The sequence below is a fragment of the Nycticebus coucang genome, chromosome 18 (genome assembly GCF_027406575.1).
Source record: "Nycticebus coucang isolate mNycCou1 chromosome 18, mNycCou1.pri, whole genome shotgun sequence".
NCBI lineage: Eukaryota > Metazoa > Chordata > Mammalia > Primates > Lorisidae > Nycticebus > Nycticebus coucang.
In genome coordinates this window covers 77,508,358-77,527,037 of record NC_069797.1, presented here as the reverse complement: position 1 = coordinate 77,527,037, position 18,680 = coordinate 77,508,358, and the positions used below count along the sequence as shown (strand labels likewise).

Below are 18,680 nucleotides of genomic sequence, written 5' to 3'. Positions count from 1 at the left end.
TTGCTCTATTGCTGTTGAGAATTCTAGAGCTGTTTGTCTGTCCTTTTGTTTTTTTAAGAGATGCTCTGTCACCAAGGCTAGAGGTCACAGTAGCCTCAAACTTGTGGCCTCAAGTGATCCTCCTGCCTCAGTCTCCCGAGTAGCTGGGACTACGGATTATGTGCCACCATGCCAGCCTAATTTTTCTATTTTTTTTTTTTTTGTAAAGACAGGGTCTCACTATGTTGTCCAGACTGGTCTTGAACTCCTGGCCTCAAGCAATCCTCCTGCCTCAGCCTCCCCCTCAAAGTGCTGAGATTGGAGGTGGGAGCCACAGCGCTTGGCCAGGGTTCTGTGTTTAGGTCAGTTTGGGAAACACTGAGCAGAACTGTTCCTATTCCTGCTCTTTCCTATGGTACCAGGATGAGGGGGGGGGGAGCACGTTTTTTGTCATCAGTGTTTTTGTTTTCATGAAAATACGCCTGGTCAATTCCCACTGATTATGCAAACAATTTGGAAATTAATTTCTGGGAAAATTTCTTAAATTAAATAATTAATAATCCCTTCTCTTGATCTCTCTCCCTCTCTCCCCCCTCCCCCTGCACTCTCTCTGGGGAAGTGGGGGTGGGTAGGGCCATTTTGTGCAGATGCTGAACCTCACACACTGGTCATCTAATCTTTTTCATCCTTCCTTTCTTATTTTTCTCCTTTTCGTCATTTTACTTTGCCTTCTGGGACGTCCCCTCACTTTCATCTTCGAGCAGCCTGTGGAGTTTTTTTTTGTTTCTGCTCTTATGCTTTTAATTTTCCAGGCTTTTTTGTTCTCTAAATGTTCTCCTTAAAATAGCACCTTGCTCTCGGTTCACGGATGCATTATCTCCTCGGATCCCCTCAAGGATATTAAATATGGCTATTTCTGAGATTTCTCCTCCAGCCTGATGTTTGTTTCCTCAACATTGCCCCTTCTCCTCCTCGGGCCTGGGGTCCCTTTGGCAGCTTTTTCTCTTAAAGGCTTTCCCTAGATGTCTGCTAACCCTCCGTCTACTCAGCTGTAAGAGGGTCCTACAGAGCCGGAAAGCTCTGAGTGGAGGGTGAAGCTTGGCTGGGAGAAGGGACACTGTAGCTTCAGGCTTTCCCCTTGGGTACTGCTCGGAATCCCCAGAGGAGACTCTTCTGGCTTCCTGCCTGAGGGTGAAGACCAGAACATTGGTGCTGTGCGCGGAGGGGTCTTGTGTAGGACACCTTTGGTCTACAGAGTACCACTTCAGTGTCCCTGAGGAACTAAAACTTGAGGGGGCTGTCCAAGCACCTGAGGGCTGTCTCTGGCCCCCTTTTCTGAGACCAGGCCTCCTGGTCTGTGCTTGGGTTGGGGCTCAGCCCCGCCAAGCCGTCACTGCTTCTCCTGCGTCCCTGCTGCCCACAGCTGTTGCCCTCTCCCTCCTCTGCCGTCCAGTTCTTTGGGGATTTGTATCTGTAAAGAATTACTTTTTGTAGTTTGTGGGATTTTCAGAGAACACAAAATCAGCTCTGTGGGTTAAGTTGTCTTTTTAGCCTCAGGTCTTAATTTTCCTTCATTCTTTCCTAATTATTATTGCAAAGGATGCCTCAGTTTCTCCCCCATCCACTTGCTTTTCAAACATCAAGTTTTCAAATCAGAGGTTTAAAAAATTCTCTTGGATGATATCCCCATCTGAAGCCTTCCTGTTTGTTGCTGGTGTGAGACCACACAGACTGGACCGACACTCTTTTTCTGGCCAGATCCTGGCAGCTGGGCCTGGCAGGCAAATTCCCTGGGGCTGGTCAGGGGGCTGGTCTGGCCACAGAGATCAAATTCAGTTCACCCATTGTGGGTGTCTGAGTGGGCCTAGCTGTGTGCTGAGCCCTGGGCTAGACTGGTGGAGCTTGGAACAAGAGTTGGTGCTGTCTTCAGAGGGCTTTTCTGGAATAACCTGGAAGGGCGACTGACAGGGCCCTTGGCTTCGAGGTTCCTCCTTTTCCCATCAGTGCACAGATCCAACAGGTACACGTGGATCCCACCCTGGCACAACGCAGAACTCAGGGCAGGGGCTGCAGGGGGATAGAGTTCAGCACAAACCCTAAACTCCCTCTCAGGAGGCTTCTGGGAGGAGGCTGGAGAAGGCTGGTAGGTTCTGAACCAAAGGCAAGGACTCCTGGGAAGTGTGGGTGAGGGGCTGGCAGGATCGACAGGGGGCGCTGCGGGCTCAGCAGGCAAGAGGCCTGCCTCTGGGAGACAGGTGCAAGGTGGCCAGGAGTGGCTGGGCCCCACCACCACCAACCAGAGGCCTGGGAAGCCTGGGCCGTCTGACAGCAGAGGACCGAGCGCGCCATTAGGGATTTTAAGCAGGGATGTGTCATTTCAAACACAGAGGGCTGGGAAAGTTCAGGCAACCAGGCAGCTGCCTCACTGAAGACAAGGCATTTGCCCCCTGTTTAGCTGCACAGCACAGTCCCCACAGGCCAAGACCAATCAATGACCCACACAGGCCAGGGGGCCAGAAAGTGAAAGTGTGAAGCTTGTAAGTGGACAGCAGCCACTCTGCTTGGGCACTGACTCTCCAGGTTCTGGGGAAGGCAGCCCGCAGCTCAGAGGCCTGGCTCCCAGAGCTGAGTTCATGCCCTCCCTTCACTGTCCCCAAATCTTCCAGGTCCCTACCAAATCTCAGATTCCATAACGTGCTTCTTAGCCTGGAAAAGCAGGACAGTAGCTGCTAGGAGGACTCTAATTGTCCCAGGCTTTTCATTGGTTTGCTTTTAGATGGGAAATGTCCTTTGAGGGTGCAGGCCCAATTCCCCCAGTCCAGGTCCTGCATATGAACACCTTTTGTTTTGGAAACAGGCTCTCCAGCCTGCCCAAACCTGTGTGGGACCACCTAGGCCTTCTTGGCCACCTCTGGTGCTGCTTGACAGTGGTCCGTCTGCCCTGGGCCTCAGCCTCTGCTGACTCTCTTCCCTGTCCCAGGGATAGACCCTCCTAGACCCTACACCAGGGCCCCTGGTTTGGGCAGGCTGGAGTGGGGACAGGAACTACCTCTTCTGATTTTAGGCACATGCTAAGCTGTCCTCCCACAGCCCTTCCTCCCCAGCTGTGCACGGTGGGGGGTGTCTAAATGGGTCGGGCTGGCTGATCTGGATGAAGGCCCAGCTGGACAGGGGTAGGCCTGATCAATCCTCCAGTTATCCCCAGGAGGGCAGGGCATGGCATTCCAGGCTTACTAAGAGCTCCCAGCGGGCGGGCGGAGAGGAAGCACGGCAGTGCAGGGTAGGGGGCATTCATCCCTGCTGCTTGGCCACCGAGTCCCGAATCCCTGGGCCCAGAGACAGGGAGGCAGGAGGGCAACGGTCTCCTTGCCTGGACAACTCCCAAGATCCCTGAAGAGGGAGGGGAGGCGGGGCTTGGGGCGACACTCGAGGGGATCCGGGCCACCCTGGGTTCTGTGGTCTCCTCGGAGTGTGGCCCTCTCCATCTGCGCCCCTGCCCCACCAAGCTGGCGCTGTGGGCAGCAGGATACGTCCGGCCTGAGCCTGCCTGCCCGCAGCGCTCCCCGCCCCGCCGCCCTCCCTGGCCGCGCGACCGCCTGAGCCCCCTCCCTCGCCGCGCGCTGCGCGCTCCGCCCGCCGGAGCCTCCACCGCCTCCGCCGCCGCCACCGCCGCCACCACCGCGTGCTGCTGCCGCCTCGCTCCAGCCTCGCTCCAGCCGAGCGAGCCAGAGAAACCAAAGAGAGAGAGAGAGCTAGAGAGAGAGAGAGAGAGAGGGAGAAAGAGAGAGAAGGAGAGGGAGAGAGGGAGGAGAGAGAGATCAGAGAGAGAAAAGGCGGCGAGGGAAGAGCGAGCGCGGAGCCGCGGGGTTGCTCCGAAGCCGGCGGAGCCTCCTCGGACAGCGGCCCCGGCTGGGCCCACCAGCTCGCGTGGTCGCAGGAGAAAAAGCTGCCGCGGCGGCCGCCGGAGACCGGCCTCGCGCGCCCCTCGCCGCTGGCTCGCGGGTGCCAGTGCGGCCCCGGGACGCCGCTGCCCGCTCGGCGGCCAGGATGCAGCCGGGGCATGGCCGCCGGGCCCCGGTCACCTGCCGCGGGGAGCGCTAAGCCTGTGAGTAGCCCGGCCCCAGTCGCCTGCCTCGCCCTGCGGCGGTCATTACCATCGGGATGGGCGGGTGGGGGTGGGGGGTACGGCCTGGGGAGGGGTGCACGGGACCCCGCAGTGGGAGGAGGGGCTGGCGAGGGCGCAGAAATGCAGAACGCAGCCAGGGACTGACCCGAGGGTGCGTGGGGAGGGGTGTCGCCCTCGGGGTCAAGGGTCCCAGCTCAGGGTCCGTGTTCCCCAGATCTCTCTGGGGCTGGGGTCGGGATCCTAGGTCTGGCTGTGGGCCAGGGGAGCGATTTTGTGAGTGGGAAGGCCCGGGGGTCGGCTCCATGGAGACGCTGGGGAGTCCCGTGCGCTGCGTGGCGGTGGCGGCGGCGGCGGCGGCACAATGCCCGGCGCAGGGAACTCCCCGGCGGGGGGAGGCCAAGGCGCACGGAGATCCTGGACCCGCGGGGCGCGTCCCGGGAGGCAGCCACAGCCCGTGCGCGTGGGAGTAGGGGCTGGCGACCCCACAGTGGTACAACATGCTTCCGTCATGGCACCTAGGTCTCGGGAGTCCTGCCCGGGTCCTCTGGAAAGGGGGTGGCTAAAAGGGTTGATGGCCCAAAGGAGTTGCGAGGAGGAAGGGCCTTCCACGGCTCCTCAGAGAGGACCAGGGCCCGCAGCGCCACGTTGTGCATGAGACCAAGTGGCGCGCAGGACCCTCCAGGGGGCAGGTTGGGGGCGCTTCCGGCCGAATCTCCCCAGAGGCGTTAGGGAGGCTCCGGAGGGAGAGAAAGATGCTTCTCCAAAACCTCGGCTGCCCCAGGGGCCCACGCAGCCCAGCTGGAGAAGCTGGCACCAGGACGGCCAGGCACACCCCGGCCCAAACTTTCTGCCCCGGTGGCGGAGGGAGGTGACTAGGCTTGCTGGGGGTAAGAGCTCATTCCCTCAGGAAGGTGGTCTCCTATGTCGTCTCTGGGCGTCTGGTCGCAGCCTCTCCGAGGCGCGGAGCCTCCCATGGCGCGCTGCCCCGCAGTGTCTGGCCGCCCAGGGCCCTTACCCTGCCTGTGCCGGGAGGCGAAGGCACGGTGCAGCGCGTGTAGGGGCCCTGGGAACCTGCCGGGCCTCAGAGCGGCCCCGGGGTCTGGGTATCATGTGAGGTGGTGGATAGGATATTCCTGGAGTCCACTGGCGGGGCGGGCATGGGAGCTTGGTGAGGGGCAAGGAACTCCTTGATGACAGAGGCACCCTGCTCCCCTTTCCATTCTAGCTTTTGGGAGGGGCTCGATTCATTATTTAACGGTCGCTTTTCAAAAGGACTCCCGCAGCGCCTCTAGTCCCTGTGCGCAGGACACCCCTCGGCGGAGGCAAAGGGCAGGGACTTGAGAGAATCGAGTCCCCCTTCTGGCAGCCGGAGGTGAAGTCCCTTCTCGGGCGCTCTGGGTCGCTAATTTCCTGCTGAAGGCACAGGCTTAGCTGTGGGACGCCCTGGGCGCGCATCCGGAGCTCGGGGCACTTAGTTCGGAGCAGGAGGAGACTAATGGAGCGGAGGTCGAACGTAATGAGGTCTTTCAGCCAGAGTCTAGCTTTGGTTTTTCTGCTCTGCAAAAAATAATGAAAAGAAGTGTAGACATTGCGGCAGAACCTACGGTGAAGTATGCACGGCGGATTAGGGCGGATGTCTTAATTAGGCTGCTTTGTTAATGGGGATATCACACTAATTAAAACCAGACCCTCCAGGTGCGGGGACATTGTGAAGGGAGAGAGGGAGAAAAGTTGCAGGGAAAGAGCTGCCTGGGGAAAGCGGGGTGCGGGTGACGGGGGAACTTGGGGCCCGCATGGGGTCACTCTTGGAGGACCAGACCAGGGCGCCCTCCCTCCGCCTCCTGCGGCGCGGAGCTCCTTTTGGCGCTGAGGACCCAGCCTGCCACCCACGTGGGTCCCCGGTAACTGGAGGCCTCCCCTGCGTGGGCACCGGGCTCCCCGCACACTTCTGGAAGCAACGCTTAACCCCTCCTTTCCCGGCTGGGAGCTTCCGGGAGGGCAGGGCCGACCCCAGGAGGGCGACAGAATAGGTGAGGTGGGGAACCCTTCAGGGGTCAGGGAACAGAGGCAGATGTGAAGTGGCGGGCCTGGGGAGGCAGGGTGTTTGGCTGGAGCCCCAGAGGTTTCCCGCCCATTTCTAACAGCTTTCCCTTCCCCCCAGAGAACTGGACAACGACGCTGATTACCCCCCCCCAACCCCCCTTCCCGGCTTAGAGCCATCTGGGTCTATCCCCCAGGGCCTGTGGTCCCTTGAGGTCCCCGGCTGAGTCCAGGAACCTCCTGGTAGGCTCAGCCCCTGAGTATATGATGGTCCTTGGCAGCAAATGTGCCTCGCTGGGTGGCCTGGGACAGAAGCTGCAGTGGGGCTGCTGTATGCACTGCCCTTCCGCAGGGACTAGAGGCCAGGCTGGAGAGAAGGCGGCCGCATGAGCGGCCCCTGCCCCACCCCCCACCCTCCCCCGCGCGGCTTGGCGGGCTCGCAGCACCAAGGACAGCGCGCAGCCTGCCCTCCGCCTCGGATGCCGCCCAGGGGAGGGGAGGGCTCCCGAGGCTCCTCCGGAGCCAGAACAGCTGAGCACCTGGGAAGAGGTAATTACAGTCAGGACGCCTCCTGAGGACCATTCCAGAATGGGCCTTCTGTCGTGTGCCTGCCTTTTCCTCGACTTTGAGCTGTTGCCTGCTGATGGAATGGAGAGAGATAATCCAGGCCTTTGGTATCTGGGGATGAACTAAGCAAGGTGGTGACCAGAGAAAATGCTATTTACGGCTGGGCCTCCCTGCTGGCCTGGTTCAGCTCCTGAGGCCTGTCCACTACAGCCCCCCGCCACCCCCCCACCACCAAGAACCATTGAGCAGAGCCTGAGGTGGCTTCACTCTGCCATGCAGAAGTTAGGGGCATCCACTCCTGAGGGATCTGCCTCCCCTACCCCATATATGCAGAGCATCATTTGGCCCATTGTGGGATGGGCAGGGGGGATGGCACTCCTGTCCCACCAGAAGTGCAGAGTAGTGTGGGGGGAGGCTGGTACAAAGAGGACAGGGTCCCAGTGGGTGTGGCGCCACACACGAAATCGAGACTGAAACGTTTCTTCTTAGTGACTGCGGTGTGGGGCTTACTTCCCCAGGTTATCCCAGTGCCTGCGTTTGGGTTGGGTGTTGCTCTGTGCTTATTCATTCCCATGCTTCTGTTCCATACTCTGTTATAAAGACAAATGGAACCTGACACACAGCTGACGTTTGGTGAGGAATTCTTTATTTTTAAACAAGTGAAGGGGAAAAACCATCTTGAAACTCCCCCCGCCCCCCACAGAAACACTTCTCCTTGGGAACCTGCCATTCCTTAAGTCTCCCCACTGCAATGGGCCTTAGCTTCTGGCACGAGGCACCAGGTTTGTAAACACATCCCATTTGCACCTACATCTTTTTGATAAGCTGCAGTGTCTCCCCACGTGCTTTTATAAAGCGGCACATTATTTTCACAGACTCATGAGACACTCAGGCAGCCTAAACAGCTTATTTTCTGCTCTTGTCTGCAGTAGGCTGCTCCTGGAGCCATCACTGGCCTTTCAATGTAACTGTCCGGTCCCATCTCCCTCTCCTCTGTCCGTAGGAGTAGTTTCCTTTTCTTGCTCTTTTTTCTCCTATACCAGGAGTGTGTAGGATCTTAGCATGTGATTTTCTCTTCGAGTTACCTGTGACAACTCTCAATTGCTAGTTGGATGGGAGTAACAGTTGAGTCCCTAGTGGGGGCCTGCTCTGTGCTGGGGACCCCCTGACAGAAAGAGAAGGGGTATCCTGCTTCAGAGAATCACCTCGACATACCGACAGGTCTGGTGCATACAACGTAGGTTTCTCAGTGCGGTGCGCTTAGTAAATTAGTTTGCTGTCACAGTTTCTCCAACACATAAGCTGATACCAAAACACTCCTTAGAAAGAGACCAGAGATAATAGAGTATAAGGATTGTTACTCTGTTTGAAAGCATTTCCTCCAGCAGCAAGCTTGTGGTCTATAAATTGCTTTTTGGAAAGTGCAGCCCGAGTCCCGGTGGAAGGAGCAGAACTGAAGGCTTCCCGCTCTGGAGCCAGGGAGGCTGCCACGAGGCGTGGCCTGGGAAAGGGGACCATCCTGGAGGCGTGCTCAACCGATTAACGGGGACTCCGTGTCAACTAAAGAAATGACAAATGCTAGTGCAAAAGCATGAGCTATGGGGTGTGGTGGCAGGTGGCAGGCTTCTTCCTCAGGCCTCTGACCCTTGCCCCTAGCTGTGGGAAACGCAGGCGCCTTCCGCTCCCCTGGGCAGTGTTGTTCTGGTTTCCTTCTGTCCTCTGGGTCTTTAGCTAATGGTGATCTCCTCTCCCCTGCTTCTCCTCACTCCTACCCCTACCCACCCCACTCTTCTGCACTTGGAACATTGACTATCAAAGGCTGTGCTGTCAGAGAGAAGGTGGCAGGAGAACCAGGGACTGAGTTCCCCCTTGTGTGGAGCCAGCTGTGGGCTCCAGGAGGCACTTCAGAAATAAGAAACAGCCTTCCCGTGGCTCTCATCTGACTCACTCTGTGTAGTTCAGGCCGGTTTCCACTGACTCCACCTGAGAGGGGCTTGGTGCTTATCAGCGTCAGCTCCAGTTGGGGGTCTTCAGAGTTGGTGGTGTCCAGAGCAAAACAGTTCTTATTGCAGGCTTTATTTTAAGGTTTAATTATTTAAGGTCAGAACATATTCCCAGCAGATGAAAGAAAGGAGAACGTACATAGTTGTAGCAGAATTTTACCCACTTACTACTTTGGTTAGTGGCTGTCCTGAGACCTTGCTTCCAAGATTCTAGAAGAACAGAGGCTTGGATGAAGCTCCTGCACCTTCCCAGTTAGATCCCTCCCAGACCCTCCCCTGGGCCTCAGCTCCGTGTACATAAGCCTCAGATGGGCAGGCCTGGGGAAGGGAGCTGCCCTCTGATAGTTCCAGGTGGACTGGCAGCCAGCTGGAGAGGCAGGTGGTCATGTAGGTCTTTTTTAGCCCTTTAGAAAACAGTCCATTTGCAGGTGAGGAAACTGCCCAGGCACAGACAACTGCTACTGGCCGGACCCTGCCTACTGTCATCAAGTCTTGTTTTGGAAGCCAGTTGAAATCATAACAAGTATCTTTTATACCAAAGAGTGGAAACTGCTATCTACTTTTATTGCTCCAAGGCATCTTGTCTTGCAATTAGTTTGTCCCTCTACTGAAACAAACAAAAAGTAACCCAGACCCCCAAATCAGATTCTGTCCTACAGGGTCGTCTGTACAGTTGTAGAGGGTGTGCTCTGAATAGCTGAGGACTCACTCCCGTGAGCAGGCTGAACATCCTGCCCCGTCTGCTAACTAGTCCTGCTAACCAGTCTCCTTGTCTGTGACCCTAGGTGAGACTGAGGGATGAAGATGGCAGGAAAGGTGGCCCTCCTGAGTTTGGGGGCTCATGCCAACTCAGGAGGGCCACCTTTCCTGCCGTCTTCATCCTCCCCTCACCCCCAGCCCTGCTATTCACATTTTTAGACCCCAGGCAAAGGATGGTTCCTGGGCTGGCCTCATGTCTCTGGGTTTTCTTTTAGGCAAGGACAAAGCAAATGCAGAGCCGGTGGTTCTCAGCAAGGAAGGCTCTTATAGAGTAAAAATGGGAAGGCAAAGAGCACAAAGTTTACTTGTATGAAAAAGATGGATACAATTTGGACAAAGATTTAAAGAGGTGCAAACAGGATGTGTTAGAAATAATTTCTCACTAAACTTTCATTAGCTGGGAATCCTTAATGCAAATTAGAGATTTCTCTAGTGGATTAAATAGAAAATAATGCCCATTTTCCTGAAACCTTTCTTTTAAGGATTGAGTGCCAGGTAAAGCCCCAAGGTCTGTTAATAAGAGCTGCTGGGCACCTTGGGATCACTGCACCTGCTGGGGACTTCCGCCATGATCACCAAAACCTGCTGGGTTTTTTGGCACTAGCAAGAAGAGCTTCTAAACCTTTTGTTCTGTATTTAACACTTCACAGGGTTAATACTTTCCCTGAGATTCCCCCCACACCCCTGTGTCCCAACATCCCACCATTTTGTCCTGATGTTACTCCATCACCTTGAGATCCAAGAAGAAAAGGACAATCAGGGTAGCATTTCAAACTGGGGCCACAACAGGCTCCTGCTGGGATCCGAGAAGACTACCAGCCTGACCTTGCCCACCTTCTTCCCTGGAGGTGTGCTCTGATCCTTTCCCCTGAGAGGCTTCTTATCAACAGGTGTGTCCCGGACAATGTATATCCTGGCTGCTCCCTACCCCTGGGGTGTGGTTCTTGTAAGAGCCACCCTTCACCCCCAGGACACACACATTTAGAAGCACATTTAAATTTAAGCCAATTCAGAGCAAGATTGTTGTTAATCACCTTTTCTGAGACCTGGAAGCCCATTGGGGACAGCTGCACAACCCCCAGTGCAGTGGGTAGACCAGCCCTGGCTGAGTTCTGGTGGGAGGGCTCTGTGCAGGCCAGTGTGAGCAGAGCTGACTGCTGGTGGCGGGGGTTCCCTGCAGTGTGCTTTTGTGGCAGGGATGCGGACTTCCCAAGCTTGTCTCCCAGCACAGGCTAATCTCAGTTTACCCAGCTGAGCAGTGGGCACTGCTGTGAGGACTGGGTGACCTGTGGACAGTAGATGGCATGTAGCGGTGGTGGCAACTGTGACCCTCCTCTAGTGCCATCCACCTGTGAAGGGAACAAGCTCATTGCTTGCGTTAGCACAAACTGGGGCTCAGGAAATGGGTTCTGAACTGTTGCCTGTGGCTACGAGAAGATGAGGCTGTTTTAAAATGGCTCCTGGTGAAGCTGCAGAAGTCGGAATGGAAACAGCCCTTAGCATGTCTCTCTAGGTAGGGTGGGGATACCAGGAGACCCTCCCTCAGCTGGGAGGCCTGGAAGGGCTCCCAGGAGGAGCCCGGCAGCTCAGCTTCTTAGGAACATCCTGTCTGTGAGGGTAGCCCTGGCAGGCTCCCAGCCCCCACACCTCCACTCCCGACAGGCTGTCTAGAAGACCACAGGGAGAGAGGGGCACAGCAGCAGGCCCCTTAGCTTTTGCAAAGCAAGTGGCCTTGGATTATCAGCCCCGAGTACCGCCAGGTGGATTTCCCATGAGGGAGACGGGAGGAAGGAGATGGTGACCCTCACCTCTGGCTCTTCCCGGGGTCCCCCGAGACTGTGGATACCACCTGGTGTCCACCTCTCAGGCTGAGCCACCCCAGCCCGCCCTGCCTTCAGCCTGGGGATGTTTTTGGATCTCAGGACTTGATGCATGAAAAACCGAAGCACAGCTTTGCAAAGCCCATTAGGGGGAAGACATAAAGCAACAGTCTTTCTGGAATATTGACTCTGTCATTGATGTGATGCCATTAGGCACGGCCGGGGCCCCCAGGGCAGGGACAGGTGAGGTGGAACCAAGGCCTACAGCAGCTTCTTACACAGGCTCCTCATGTACTGGGGGTGGGGGTGGGTCACCTACTTCCCCAAGCTGCTGGTAAAGAGAGAGCACCTGCACTCACCCCACAGGGGTGCTCGCCAAGGGTGCCTCCGTCAAATACTTTGGGATCTTAGCAGATTTAAGCACCTTCAAATTTAAGGTGTGAATTATTGTCTGTGGTGTAACAGTCTAATCAATGCCCCAGATAGCCAACCCTGCGTGGGGTTTTATCAGGCCAGAGGTCTGTCTTGACAGCTGGGAACCTTTAACTGATGGGAAAGGCAGGAAAGAGAGAAGCTGGACAATAACCTTTTGTTTGATGGGGAAGTCTGGGACCCTATTCCTAACTACTAAAGCCCTGGGATGATGTTTGGGACAACTTTGTGGGATGACTAAAGGCCGTCTTCTAGTGGGCCGAAGTCTCGCTCTCGCCAGAGTTGAAGAACATGCAGAATTGGTGGTCTTCTAATTCTTCCAGCAGCCCCTGGCTGTGGATAGGGGCCTCTCGGTAGGTTTGCTTGTGCCTTGGAACATGCACATCCCCCCGTGTGTGGGTCGACAGCATCACAATGGTCAGTGTTTGCTTTTCTGTCTTGTTTGTGCTCGAGTACGCGAGGTGGACGTAGCATAGGCATTTCCCTCCTTTTGGTCAGACTCTAAATCTAGAAACAGATCAGACTCCATAGCCTGGCACAGTGACACCAGGGCCCGGGCTACGGGGTCGGTCTTTGGGTGCCGAAGATGCAGCCTGCCCTCCTCAGCAGGTCTTCTCTCACTGTCCGAAGTAACCAGGGAGACTGACTTTGGGAGAACCAATTTTTCCCCTTTCCCAGATTTGTTTTGCTCAGATTCTAAGAAGGAAACTCACCAGACCAGACTTGGAAAATTTCAGCCCCTAAGGATAATTTTTCAGAAAGTAATGAGTGTTAGAAAATGAGGGCTAGAAAGGAAGTCTTTAGGTAATAATCATAACTATAATGTTCGCCTCTTTGAAATGCATTAATATGTATTAAAATTATAGAAAATATTAAGTCTGCTGGAGGGGCTGGGGCGTGGGTGAGCCCAGCTCTCTGGGCTACCACAGAGGCACGTGGCCTGTGGCCTGCCCCACACCCTGATCTCACAGCAACACGCACCCTCAGAGAGGTCCCTGTGCACCACGAGGACTGGATGGAGAATTAATACCCTCCCCCTGGTTGCCTCCTTTCAGAGCTGTGCTGTTCCATAGCAGGGAGGGGGCGCCAGGACTCCCCCGGGCGTTGGCCCACTTTACTGGAGTCATGCTAGAGATGGAGCCTGGGGACAAGGTGTCACTGCCCCTGCCGGCTCCCCTCAACCTGCAGTGATGGCTGTCTCGGGCTGAGGCAGCCAGCCATACACCCCCTGCAGGCCCACCCGTCCTCTCCCTCCTCCCCCCCGTAGTGCTGTCCTTCACCTTCAGAGCAGCAGGTCTGGCCAGGCTGGGGCCGGGAGGGGCCGCAGTTGGAGGTCAGGCAGCTGCGCCTGGAGCAGCAGGAGGAAAGATTTACGTTCCTCCCTGCCCTGCTTGATGGACAATTAAAGCTGCGCACGGCTGGAGGAGAGCGTGTCGTTAAGAGTCAGGATGGTCAGCATAAATCAGTCACCTCCACTTAGACGGCTGAGCTAGATGCTTCCTGGGGCCTTTAAGGCAGGAGCCCTCTTGGGTGTGGGTTTGAAGGTCCTAGAATGGGCTGTTCAAGGCTCTGACATGCTCGAGCTCCATCAGAGTCAGGGCCTGAGGACCCTGGGGGCCTCCTCACAATCGGGGGACGTTCCAGATGACACATGTGAGGGTTTTTTGTCTCCATAGCATCTGGCAGCTGTGAGGGCTGCAGATGTGAATGTTTGGGGCCAGGATAGTGGGCCTCATGCGTGTGCACATGTGTGTGTATGAGCACATGTGTGTGCACACATGCAGATTGTACACACACGTGCTCGGGTGTGTTGAGTGACACGTGTGCATGCACGGGCTTCCTGGATGTGCAGGCATGTACACACACGTGCACAAATGTGTTCCCACATGCATGTGTGCTCACACGTGTGCATGTTCATGCTTGCTTCTTGGACGCTCACGGGCCTGCCTGTGTCTTCAGACCCACGCGCCCTCTGGAAGGCTCCCGGGAGCTGGGCTGTGAGCGGGCAGGCCCCCGTCGTCCTCCCTCACTTGTTCTGTGTGTTGTTATTTCCGTACCTCGAAGACCCTGGCAATTTCCTCAAGGAAACTTTGTCTCGTAGAAGTGAGATGCCAGCGCTCCTCGGCCCCCCCACTGGCTAATTGATGCTATGATCCTGCGTGGGAGACTTGTCATTCCTGGAAATGCTCTTTATTTCATGTGACCCACACCCCGTGGTCTGATTTCTGTGGTGGCGATGCAACTGCTCCGAGTGAGGTGCAGGGCTGGGCTGTGACTGTTACCGGCTGTGTGCCAGGCCCGTCGTGAACTTGGATACTGCAATTATGTGCACAGGAAGGCTGAGAGGGCTGTTTGGGATTTTTCTCCCTTCAAGAAAACATTTCCTTTCTCACAGCCACGCAGCTGTGACCTGGTGTTTGTGCTGGCCCCAGGCAGGCTTTGGCTCACCCAGCTCCAACCTGCTACAGACACACGGCTCCGACTGCGGACAGTGTCGGGGATCCGCCATGTTCTGCTGCAAGGTGGTTTGTGGACGATCCTGCCCCAGGGATTTAGCAGCCAGGGAACTAGTGTGTGTTTTTGTGTGTATGTCTGAGTGGATGTGTACCCATCACACACGTGCAGGTGTCCCTTAGCATTGAATGCTTGTTGCTGTTGCCTGTACAGAGAAGGGATGGCCCTAGGACAGTGCTCCCATTCATCACCCCTGAGGCCACCTGGGCCATTTGAAGGATTCTGGAGTTTCCCCATGTGGGCGGTGACACTGTTTCATGTGGCAGGGGTTGCCACATGAATGTCCACAACACATTTCCTCGTGTGTACACCTGCATGCTGGCCCTCTGTGTGGTGTTACATGCAGCAGTTGTCACAGCAGGCTGTCAGGGCTCCAGGGCAGGGAGAGGTATGGGGTGCCTCCCTGGATGGGTGGGAGATTGGGGAGGAGCACCCCAACACATGTGGGGGGCATGTTGGCTCAAGGTCACCTTGCAGGGAACAGTCTGACTCCAGGCCAGCACTGGGACTGGTGACGCTGTGGGACTGAGAGGAGACACCAGCTCTTCCGTCAGGAGCCAGGAGGCAGCTGCTGCCTTGAACCCCGACCTGCAGAGCCCGTCAAGGCACTATTCAGAGACCACGTTACTTTAAAAAAGAAGGCAAGGCCCCCACCCACCCAGGCACCAACTAACAGCCCGGTAACTCACAAACTTATTTTTTTTTTAACTTCCCGCAGTTGCCATGGTTACTTGTATGTTGCGGGTGGTCCTTGGCTCTCTGTTGCTCTGAGTGGAGCCACTTGGAGTAGGAATTAAGACCCTCAGTGCAGGTCCCCAGGTGGAGGGCCCCGGCTCTGGAGGAGATGTGCTAGGGGTGGCAGAGACCTTCCCGGACCACAGAGTGTGATATTCTAATGTCGCACTTCTGAGATGGTGGAGACATAGTTTGTCTCCCACGCTAAAGTAATTATAGCCAGGAGAACAGAGAATACGTCGTTCTAAGTTAAGGTCCTTAACAACGAGGAGGGTGTGTGTGTGTGTGGTTGTCTCTGCATTCACACTGGCTCCTTCTCCGAGAGCGGCTGTCCCTGGCCGCACTCTCAAGACGGGCAGGCAGCCCGGAGCCCGCCCCTGTTGCCGTGGGCCGCGTCCAGGGTGTGCTCTCGGGTGGCAGATTTGTGCAGGGGGATTCAGGAAGACTCATGTAGTGAAGGCCAGTGGGAAGTGGTTCACCAAGGAGGAATAAAGACGCCACCATCCCTTCTGACTCCTCGCTCCTCCTCAGAGTGGGTGTCGCTCTCCCATCTGCTAGGGCTCTACGGGGAGTTCCAGGTGCCCATGGTCTGGACTTGACCCATGAGGCCAAAATAATCTGCTAAGGAGAGGAGAGACTAGTTTGAGACCAGCCAGAGCAAGAAGGAGACTCTGTCTCTAAAAAATAGAAAAAAATTAGCCAGGCAAGGTGATGGGCACCTGTACTCCCAGCTACTCAGGAGACTGAGGCAGGAGGATAGCTTGATCCTTCTGCCTCAGGAGTTTGAAGTGGCGATAAGCTGTGCTGACACCACTGACTCCAGCCTGGCAGGGGTGGGGGACACAGAGAGACCTTGTCTACAAAGGAAAAAAAAAAAAAAGAAGAGGAAAGAGCAGTTGCTTGCCCTCAATGCTACCTGCCTTGGGTCTAACTGTTCGTGCCCTGTAGACTGAACAGAGCAGCCGGTTGTTTTCATATTAGGGACCCTGAAGCCCCAGGGGCTAGTGGGATTGTCTGCTCCCTGCTGACTACAGGCCGAGGCTGTCCTTTGCTGGCCCTTGCTTGTGTGGGGCACTCAGCAGGTGCCAGCAGATGCAGGGACAGAAATCTGTGTGTGGGGTCTGGTATGACTGGTGAGGGCCCTCCACAGTCCCCCCCACTGCACAGACTTCTCGGCCTTCCCCATGTTCCCCACCTGTCTAGAGTGTCCCCCTCTCCTATCGGGTGGAGCGAGCTTGCCCCCAGCCTTACTGCTTGTTTTTGGGGGTCAGACCTCTCATTTCTTTCCTGGGGACCCCCAAGTGGAGCAACCTCAGCAAGTCCATGGAGGACTGCGTCTTTCTCGCCTTCTCACCCAGCCTTCCGGCTCTTGTTCCAGACACAAACTCTAGTTCCCTGAGTGCAGCCGGGCAGCAAGATCCTTGCAGGACTACCTTGCGTTCCCACGGTGGGCATGTTTTAGCAGCAAGACGGGAGGTGGTCACAGGCTCTTGCATCACCTTTCTGGCTAATTCACACGCCCATCGTGGGTCCCCTCATGTAGACATCTCATGCATGTGAGGAGGGAGGCTGAGGACCCTAGGAGCTATGGTGAAGGCCTATAGCAAGGTTCTGGATCCTTCTCTAAACCTGGGGCACAGTGAGGCCATATGCTATTGGTGGCTGTGTCTAAGGTGGAGGGTGTGTAGGACATATGTACACATTCACACAAAGGATGAGAAAAGCCGTCCACGGGCCTCGCTCTGGGCCTGAAGGAAGCACCTGCTTTTCATAGTGCTGCTCTGGGAGCTGCAGTCAGCCCTGAGAAGGAGGGGGAAACCTAGGCCCCCGCAGGTGTCGGCATTGCCAACTCCCAGGTAGAACCGTAGTGCTTTGAAGGCAGGGACCACAGCATGTGCTTATTTTCCCCCAGAGCACCTGGGAAGGGGCTGTGCTCACAGGGGGCTCTCAATCAGGGTTTGTTGAAATTCCAGCGGCTGGGAGTGGGGACAGGGTCTTTGTGCCTCCTTTGCTCTCTGGCTTAGCTGGGCTCCTGGTAAGTGGCCTGGGGTGGCTTCTGTGCCTGCCGGTCAGAGCCCCAGAGCTAGGGGCAGGGGGCTGTCAGAGGGACAAGGACCCTGCTGATCTGTCGGAAAGTCACCATGGTTTCTGGCCTGGAGAGGAAATGCACCTCAGTTCTACCTGCGAGGTTGGCAAGGGCAAGGTGGTGCCCTGCGGGTTTTGTGGGGTTGTGCATCCAGCCACACACGCTTCCTTCCCTTCATCCCTGGAAGTGAACCTTGGCGCTTGAGCAATTGTTTTTCCCAGAACCAGTGTCAGCTGCCAAATAGAGCAGAATGCCTCCGGAAGGGGGGTCTGAGGGGGCCTTTGAGCCAGGCCTCTTTCCTGGACTTGGAGTGAGGAGGACAGAAAGGGAGAAAAAAGTACCAGCAAGGTTCTGGATTGCTGTAGAAGATGCTGGACTGTTGTGGAAGACTCGTGACTCGGGCTGGCTGTGTCTTCCCGAGGTGACGCAGCCCCTCCAAGGGGTAGGCAGCTCGTGATTATTGATGCTAATGGAAAGCAGAAGTGAGATGGATAATTCAAGATGGCAGATGAATCGATATTATTTATATTTAGCCTGGGAATGTGCTGCATATTTCTCCGCTGGCAGATTGGGCTTCACAATTATGTTTTGCAGAATCCAAAAATCTGCTGCCCACGGGCCAGGGCTGCCACCTTGCTCTCCCTCTAGGAGAGTTTTTGGAAGGCGTAAGAGCCCCTCGTGACTTGGCGGCCGGCGCGGAGTGAGGCGCCAGGCCCGTCCTGCCTACCGTGTCGTGGGCACGCCACGTGGCAGAGGTCCCCTGCTGCTGACACGTTCCCTGCAGTAGGAACGTTAAAGAAAGAACCGTCTGTTTATACTTACAGTGGGCTGTGTGCAGCTGCCGTAGAGGGGTGTGGAAGGAGACCCACAGTACGTTTTAACTGAAAAGGGAAGATTGCAGAACCATTGTGCGCTTTAATCTTTAAACATGTAGGGCTGGGCACGTGGTCTCACCTTCATCTGTGTTCTCAGAGCTCACGAAGTGACACGGTGCCTGGCACCTGCAGGTTCTCAGTATGCAGAGGCTGGGTGAGTGGGCTGAGGGGCGTGAGGCTCGGTCAGGAGATGTCTCCCAAGCTGCTGGTGCGGGGCCTACCCTGAGCGTGTGTACGTGTGCCGTCTTCCTTCTGGTGAGATTGACTTTGCAGCGTGGTGGCTCCCTCAGACTGGGCCTGCACACCTGCAAGGCGAGCCCTTTCTATCTATGCAGTGGCTCCCCCACCTCTGGGGGCCTGTCCTCTGCCTCAGTACTGGGACTCAGTACTAGTGTCCTCATGCCAACACTGCTCCAATCTGGTCTCTTCTCTGGGGACCCAATAAGTGCAAACACTCTGGCCTTCCGTGTGACACTGGCAGGGATTAAGTCATAAGAAGGGACAATGAGTGGACAACACAGGAATTTCCGGCTGGGGGAGCGCTGAGTGGCTGCATGTTCACATCCTCCGTGGTGGGGTCCCCTGGAGGGCCTCAAGGCTGCCCTTGGTGTCCACTCCTGCCCCTGGACATCAGGACCTCAGTCTGGGCGCAGGACTCTGGCATCTGTGTTTTAAAAAATGGCCTTTGGTTACTAAGGTGCCTTACGTTAGAGTTCACATTGATTTTTTTATATTTAAAAAGTT

The 18,680-nt window shown here is 56.0% G+C and overlaps 1 protein-coding gene across 2 annotated transcripts in view; it reads left to right on the top strand.

Annotated features, from left to right (window-relative positions):
• Positions 1–3,683: 3,683 nt before the first annotated feature.
• The window catches only part of RBFOX3 (RNA binding fox-1 homolog 3), a 395,158-nt gene continuing 380,161 nt past the window's right edge, over positions 3,684–18,680 (top strand). For both annotated transcript variants that reach the window (XM_053569052.1, XM_053569049.1), the window contains exon 1: positions 3,684–4,084. The gene's annotated coding sequence lies outside the window, so the exon portion shown is untranslated. The remainder of the gene's footprint in view (positions 4,085–18,680) is intronic.